The sequence below is a fragment of the Myodes glareolus genome, chromosome 10 (genome assembly GCF_982192425.1).
Source record: "Myodes glareolus chromosome 10, mMyoGla1.1, whole genome shotgun sequence".
NCBI lineage: Eukaryota > Metazoa > Chordata > Mammalia > Rodentia > Cricetidae > Myodes > Myodes glareolus.
Genome location: NC_142035.1, coordinates 68092782 through 68101726, shown reverse-complemented (window position 1 = coordinate 68101726; position 8945 = coordinate 68092782). Strand labels below are relative to the sequence as shown.

At 34.7% G+C, this 8945-nt stretch overlaps 1 pseudogene; it reads right to left on the bottom strand.

Moving 5' to 3' along the window:
* Window positions 1-3657: 3657 nt before the first annotated feature.
* On the bottom strand, window positions 3658-7025 carry LOC146892552 (olfactory receptor 4K14-like; annotated as a pseudogene).
* Window positions 7026-8945: the final 1920 nt, after the last annotated feature.

Below are 8945 nucleotides of genomic sequence, written 5' to 3'. Positions count from 1 at the left end.
CCTTCTGCTCCTCATTTGGACCTCGGGGGGCTCAGTCCCGTGCTGCAATGTGGGTTTCCGACTGTATCGCCATCCTTCGTCAGATGCAGGATCTATGGTGATAAGCAAAATATACATCAGTATGGACATGGGCCACGGCCGATTCAGGCACCCACTCCTCTGTCCAGAGAGCAATCTGGGGGATCTCTCCTTGGACCTGGGATCCCATATATACTCAAGTCTCCTGTAAACCCTAAAATGGGTCCCTTAGTTGAAATATAATCTTCCCTGATCCCTTGTTCATCCTTCCTCCCTCCCCCCCCATCCCAGGCCACCAAGCTTTCCCCTTTCTTCCCCTACTCCCTTCTCTCTAACCTTCTCCCCTTCCATCGACCCTCCCTCCCCCCCATGCACCCGAGGTTACCTGGGACTCTTGTCTATTTCCTACCACCTGGTGGATAGCTAAATAATCTTCATCAGGTTCATCTTCTTATTTAGCTTCTCTAGGATCACGAATAATAGGCTCAAAGACCTTTAATTATGGTTAGAATCCACTTATGAGTGAATACATACCGTGGTCCTCTTTTTGGGTCTGGCTTACCTCACTCAGTAAAGCGTTTTCTATTTCCATCCATTTGCATGCAAAATTCAAGATGTCATTGTTTTTTACCGCTGAGTAAAACTCTAATGTGTATATGTTCCACACCTTTTTTAACCATTCTTCTATTGAGGGGCACCTAGGCTGTTTCCAGGTTCTGGCTATTACAAATAGTGCTGCTATGAACATAGTAGAACAAATGCTTTTGTAGTATGATCGGGAATCTTTAGGGTATATTCCCAAGAGTGGAATTGCTGGGTCCTGAGGGAGGTTGACTCCCAGTTTCCTGAGAAACCGCCACACTGATTTCCACAGTGGCTGCACGAGTTTGCATTCCCACCAACAATGGATGAGTGTTCCCCTCACCCCACATCCTCTCCAGCATAGGATATCATTGGTGTTTTTGACTTTAGCTATTCTGACAGGTGTAAGATGGTATCTCAAAGTGGTTTTGATTTGCATTTCCCTGATCGCTAAGGAGGTTGAGCATGACCTTAAGTGTCTTCTGGCCATTCGAAGTTCATCTGTTGTGAATTCTCTGTTAAGTTCCATTACTGATTTTCTTAATTTATATATTTTCTCTCGGTTTTTTGATTAGTTTGGATATAGGTTTGTTTATCTTATTGGTTTTCTGGAAAAAAAAACCAGCTCTTTGTTTCATTGATTCTTTGTCTTGTTTTCTTTGTTTCTATTTTTTTATTTCAGTCCTTAATGTAATTATTTCCTGTCATAGTCTCCTCCTGGGTGAGTCTGCTTTGCTTTGTTGTAGAGTATTCAGGTGTGCTGCTAAGCCACTAGTGTGAGATTTCTCTACCTTCTTTAGGTAGTCATTTAGTGCTATGAACTTCCCTCTTAGCAATGTTTTCATAGTGTCCTACAGGTTTGGGTATGTTGTGCCTTCATTTTCATTGAATTCTAGGAATTCTTTAATTTTTTTCTTTTTTCTTCCTGGGAAATTGATTGAGAGTTCTGTCCCACCTGGTCCTGCAGTCGTTCAACCTCAAAGAAAACACATAATTGTTTACATTAATTATAAACTGATTGACTTAGAATCTCAGGGTTTGCCTGCTTCTGCCTCCCAAGTGCTGGGATTAAAGGTGTGTGCCAACACACCCAACTATTATTCTCTTTCTTTTATATTTTAAGGATTTTATCCTTTTTCTTTTCTATATACAGTTTTAAATACACTGTAAACTGTTTAGAACATTTATTCGTCTGAATCTAACTTTACTGAATCTCTCTTTTTCTGACCACGTGAATCTTTAAAAGCATACAATGGTAGCAAGCAGTAAATGAAATGATGAGATTGTATTTATATATTTAGAGATGTGTGTGTGTGTGTGTGTGTGTATGTGTGTGTGTATGTGTGTGTGTGCATTGTGATAACAAATAAAGAAGACAAAGCCTTCAATCAAAAAGAAAGTAATAATGCTGGCTCCATCTGAAGAGATGGATGAAAATGAAGGAAGGAGAAAAAGGATATAGTTACAGCATGGTTTCAAATATATAATTTAAAATGCTTTAAAGAATAAAAATTACACTTTATTCAATTCTACAATTAAGAAGATCCAAGTGGCAAAGAAAGTATATAGCACAGAAAGAAGGTAAGACCAACCCTGGGAAATAATAAAAAGTGATGATAAGCTTAAAACAGCACATAATGTGGAAAAGTACAAAAGGAAAGAGTAAAAAGTATTTTCAAGATTGAATCCAGCTTTCTGGTTGAGGCAATTGAACCTGCAGTCAAAAACAATCTTAGTTTTAGGTAATAGTATAATTATAGAGAGTTAAATTAGGTTAATGAGTGCAATTAAAGGGCACAACTGGGAGAGAATGCAATTGAACCCCTGATATTAACTGTTGACCATATTTCTGTTTGGAGGAATAACTCCATTGTTCACTCAGGATCTGATTGACTTCAGAGATTTAGCTAGAGAGCAACTTTCACAGAAATCTCACAAAGAACCCAATTCCATCACTTATCAAGCTCCATGAATGAAAACTAGAAGCCACCAGGAAAATGATCATTTTTTAAAGAACTGAAGACTTTTGGCCTGCAGAAGGCACAATACTGTACATATCAAAGAATTACACCTCTTCTTGGAACATGGGGTCACAAATTCAGTACTGTTAAGCATTCTTTCTTTTTATATTTTTATTTTATTTGTGTGGTTTATAAACATAAGTGTATAGATTACCATGTAGTCCAAAGATGTCTAATCTCCTAGAATTGGAGTTATAGGTGATTGTGAGTCACACAACATGAGTTCTGGAAACTAAATTTGGATTGTACTCTTTAATTGTTGAACATTCTCCACCACCGTATTAAAAGTTTATAATATTATGAATACCATTACATATTAATAAGATTTTCTTGTTTTGAGCTTTTATTAAATCTTTATTGTGTACATTTTTTTAATGCTTAGGGTAGATGACAAAAACTGTCAAGAGTGGGTTTCGGGAGGCTCTTCCCTTGGACCTGGCATCTTGAGCAGAGGATTATTTCCTGACTAGTCCTTTTAGTACTAAGCGAATTGAATGAACCCATAGATGTTCTGCGATCTTAACACTTAAGATTCTAGGGAGACTTCAGAACCCACGGAGACAATGACAGTCATGAATTGAGATATGCTACAGACATGGCCACTTGAGACAGCCCTATCTAGACATAAGAATTCTCTAAGCAACACAAGTCTCAGATTAAATCTGGTGACTTAATGGGGTGTGGCGGTAGTAGAGATTTATGTCACATGCTTTGATATTTCATTTTATAATGGCACAATAAAGATTGAAGAAGCAGAACATGGAATAGGTACTAGTAATTTGTCATTTACCTCAAGTTTCACTTGAGATAATCAGAATTATAATGTAAAAGATTATTACCATCTTATAGACAGTTGTTTTCCACATATCAATGAAATTTGTAAACACAGACATTTTAACAACCATTTTATATAACTTTCATGAATTTGAGAATGTTTATAATCTATAGAAAATGTACAGGTGTGATTAGTTTAGTTACCTATAAGTTAATATTCTAACAATGTAAAAATCATACAATATATACTGAAATTCATATGCTAGCATTGTAATCTCTTCATAGCATTTCTAATCTCTTTGTTTCTTAACGTGTAAATGGTTGGATTCAGGAGAGGTGTAATGACAGTATATAACACTACAAGAAGCTTGTCCACCCAGGTTATACTGACTGGTCATTGATAGATGAATATGCAGGGCCCCCAATAATAATATGACCACAGAGATATGAGCAGTGCAAGCAGAGAGAGCTTTGTGTTTCTCGTCCTTAGAGTGAAGGCAGACAGCAATCAGAATAAGAGAAGAGGAGATCAGCAAGAGAATGAAGCATATGGTTGCTAGCACCCCACTGCCAGCATTTATTAAAATTTCTAGAACATAGATGTCCATGCAGGTCCATGATGACCAATGAAATATCATAGAAAAAACTGTCCAATTCACAGGATCCACAGAAAGGCAGATTTACAATTATAACCAATTGGCTTATTGAATGCACAAAGCCAATGATCCATGATGCCATCACTAATCCAATGCACGTATGTCTGTTCATGATGCTGGAGTAATGGATTGGCTTACAGATCACCCCATAATGGTCATAGGACATTGACACAAGCACTACATCTCACCCCCTCCAAAGAAGTGTCCAAAGGAAATCTGACCCGTGCACCCTCCAAAGGAGAGAGTCTTTTTTTCCTTAAGGAAGTCTGTGATCATCTTATATGTAGTGACAGAGGAAAGACAAAAGTCAATGAACAATAAATTGATCAACAGGAAATAAATAGGGGAATGGAGATGAAGGTCAATGATGATGATGACTACAATAAATATTTTGCTCAAATGGTAATTTAATAAAGTGAAGAAAATATCACTAAGAAGGCCTGGAGCTTCCAAGAGTCACAAAGTCCAAGAAAAATGAATTCAGATACCTCAGACTTGTTTAGTTCTTCCTTTTAGTTTCATTCGAAATTAATCTAAAGGAAAATACACAGTACTAGATTCTGTGAACGTCAATGGATATGTATTAAAAGATTTTTTCTAACTGTTTAATAGAAGTGATTGATCTTGGATATTTACATATACTGTTCCCTATAAGAGTCATACATGGTGTGTCCTAGAATCCTTACTCTCATTTATTTACACAGATTATTTTTTCTATATCGGTATAGGAAGAAATGTTTGCTAATGACCATTGACAATAATAGCATATTGTTCTTAAATACAACTGAAATATAATTATGCAAATTGCAGAACTATTTTAGTAAAATATAGATTTTACATGTTCAAAGTAGATTTTTGACATAGTTGTTGCAAGATGAAACACAATAGAAAACAACCAAACTTTGTAAGTATGTGATAAAACTATATCTAAAACAACAAGGAAATCATAGAGAGAAAAGTAACAGCCAGGTGCAGTCAACCTGGCTGCACATAAGCATAATAAAATATTCTTAATCTTCTTTCTTGAATTTATCATATCAAATATTTGTCATTTTATCATTAAGTAATCAGGTATGAGTGGTAATAGATACTCCAAATGAGGAACTCTAATTATTTTGATACCATATATGTAAATTTTTAGAAAAGAGACTTTGGTAGTTATATGATAGGAAAATAAAGTTCTATATAAACTTAAAATATTAGAATAGCTCTTTAGTGAATCTCAATAATTATATGATTCATTTATGCATGAATAAATTATTTAGTAAAAATTAGAAGTGTTAGTACTAGTTGATTAAATTGTTAACATTGTTTCACAATGACAATAGTTAGTTGCATATGAAAGTTGAAAAATCTGTGAAAAGTAAGATATTTAGCTGTGATAAAGTCATAACTATTGAAAAAAATGTCCTCTGATCATGAATTTCAAAGGTTATGAACTCTGTACAAAAATGCTGAAAAACATAAAGGATACCCAATTACAGTGTATCAGGAAGCCCAATGTTCAGAAAGCTCATTTGGTGGTGGACAGATGACTCAGTAGGTAAAAGCACTGGCATATCTTCCAGAAAAGAGGACCTGAGTTAAATTTTCAGAACCCACATGACAGCTTATAATCATTTAGCAAAATGTGATTTAGACAGAGAATACACAATTTAACATCAAATTTCTATTGAAAAGAAAATAGCCTCTTAGAAACGGAAATCTGGACGTCAACATAGAGTTAAATGCAAAGAAGACTGTGGTAAAAAGCAGGGGCTGAAGAGGTGTCAAGTTATTTCCAAGTTAGAAGACCCTAAGTATTTGAAACTGCAGCAACCTATCTACTTTGGTCCAGAATACAACGGTTCCAACATTTCTAGTGTGTTTGTAATTTTTTACTGACTTTCATGTTTCTTAGACTAAAAAATTATTACTTTTAAAAGAGGTGTATGTCTCTTTGTGGGACCCTCACCCCTTATTCTCAAAGGGGCAAGAAAAAATTCCTTAGCAGAATGTTATCCCAGGAAGATAGTGACTTTCCCCTCTCCCACCCAGGATATTCTGAGCACAAGGTCACTTAACTCAGCCCAGCCAGCCTCCTGGTACAGGCTGAAAAAGATGGCCTAACTCAAGAACAGTGGCCTTGCTCTAAAAACAAGGAAAAAGCTGACTTAACAGAATGTGAGGGAGCAAAAGTCTTTGTACCCATGCCAAAGCATCTTCAAAGATTCTCTTTGTAGTTATGCCTTTAAAAGCTTACCCCACAGAAGAGACACAACTCCTCTCTACCTTGTAACTGGGATGGAGATGAGTTCCAAACATGTCTGTATTATGCTGATTAAACCTTGCTTATTACAGTTTGGGCTTCTCTGGTGGTCTCTCTCTGGGGATCATGATCTGGGCACAACACCCTCATTCACCAATGGAAGGTATTTTTGGTTACTCAGGGTAAATGATATATACAAGTTCATTAGGTTCCTTATAGTTGACTTTCAAGCATGTCTAATGTAGCAAAGGTAAATATATATTCCAAAAGAACACATTTCTAAACACTAAAGGCATAAAATCAAGCTTGACCCAAAGAATCAAACCAGGAACATACAAATGAAAAGACCATTGTTTTCTTGGACCATATTCATATTTTAAAATTGCTTCTTTCAGAATCATATTAACTGTTTCCCTGTCAACCTCTCTGATTTCCATATTCCCATTACTTTTAGCAAGTGTGTGAATAATTATCACAACATCAGGAGTATTTCAACATGCATAGCAAGTATTCTTTAACAATAGCCCATTTTCTTCTGTGATTTCACCCAATTTCTTAATTTAGTTCCAGAATCATAACTTTCCTCCCTATTCTTTCTTCTCCCTCTCTCTTATATATTAATAAATAATTGTTAATTATCTGAAAATTTCTTATTATACTCATCTCTGTGCCTGCAAGAAATACCTTACTCTGTGAAAAGTATGTATTCCGATGGTTCACAATCATTGAGTCTTCAACCAAATCACCCAAAGAATAGTCTTACCTAAAGCAAAATATTTGTCTTGATGTTTATAAATATTGCACGTTCCAAGACAGTTTGACAAAAATCTTTATATTTCTGAAATCTCTATGGGATTTCAAAATCCTCCCTATTAATATTTGTGGTAAGATAAATTAAAACATTGAAGAATTTTTTTAAATATCCTAGAGAAGGGGATTAAGAAGAAATAAACTGTGTATAGATAACATTTTATCAGAGAGACATAATACCTGAACAATTGCTTTTGCATGATAAGTCACTGCTCTTAATCATAACAGGACTCCAAAACTGTATCAGAATAAGGTAAAACAACCATTTTTCTGCTGTGCCAAGGGTTCATGGAAATGTTTAAGGCATATATTTAGTGCAGAGTAGCATCATGGAAAGGAAAATTTCTTCTATCTATATCATATTTCTTTGAGACCTCACAGTTTCAGAATTGAGAATATCAGCAGGCAATGAATCTATCTGTTGTTAAAGTTAGGGAAAGTAGAGTGTGGATATGAAACAAAGCTGACATTAGATGACAATGGTTAAGCATGACTTTAAAACATTTCTTTCTTTATCATTTCTAAAGAGTTAATATATTAAAAGACCGAAGTGTTATTTCTCTAAAGATGCTACATTACTTTTGTTTAAAGGAGCAGATGACTATCTTTGCAGATTGATCCATTTAACTTGTCATGTTTGTTTTCAGTCATGCTTGAAAGAAAAAAGTCAGAGAGGAACAGTAAAACTATTCCCATCTCAAATGTGTCTGTGTTAATAAAAACAATATCCGTGTGTACCATATTCAATTGTAAAAATTTCTGTGTGCTGGTCCTGGATCCTAGAAAAGACACCTAATATTAACATAGTCCAAATTCAGTGTAATTTCTATCCTTTTGTCTAGAGATATTTTTAACTCTTACCCCACATCAAATAAGCTTCTTTTTGTGGCACAAAAATAGTACTGCAGACACCAACCACTGGTCAAAATCCAAAGAACAACACACCGTGTGGTGTGTAAAACAATTCCTACACCAGAAGCTCAGATGAAGTCAAGGAAGAGTGGGCAGAAAAGCTTGAAGAACCAAATATCTAGGACTCCTGATATAAGTAATGTCTTCTATATATATCAAGGAATTTATAAGCATTAAATCCCAACAATATGGTCATCTAAAGAAGACATATACAATGAACAGTGTGGACTAAGGACATCTCACAATCCCCAGCCATAGGTGAAGAGCATTTGCACATTAACTCATGCATACATAAACACATACATATTAAACAACATATATTGAGTTTAAAAAAATAAAGAACATATTTCCTGCACAAGGCCTTGAATTCAATTTTTACTACAAGAATCCATAGTCAAAAACTCATTTTGAAAAATAATGTTTAAATCCAAACTATATGACTATTATGCCAAAATGAGTTTTTGACTATGTATTCTTGTCTTTTTGCCTAAAGATAAGTGTATACTTTTCTATAGGCACGTTCATCTTTTCCTTTCTGTTAATTTAATACTATGTAAAATTATGCTTGTATTTTAAAATGTTATAATTAATAAACTGAAGATTAATTTTAAACCATTCATGTTAGCTGTTATTTAGGTTACAAAGGAGTAAATTGGGAATAATAAACAGTATATTGTATATAATACATATTGCTTAGCATTTATGACTATCATTGTGGAGCATTAGGTTTGTTTACACATGGTTTTTTTTTAGAAGAATGTGTAGCATTTAGTAAGCCTAGTATTAACAAATGAATAAAGATCATTTGCCTGAATTCTTCACTAGAAACAAGAACTCTAACTCAATTATTTGAAGATGAATTGTAATCTTATCTAGTCACTTCATAAAAATAATATTACATAATTATATCACAATTTTAATACA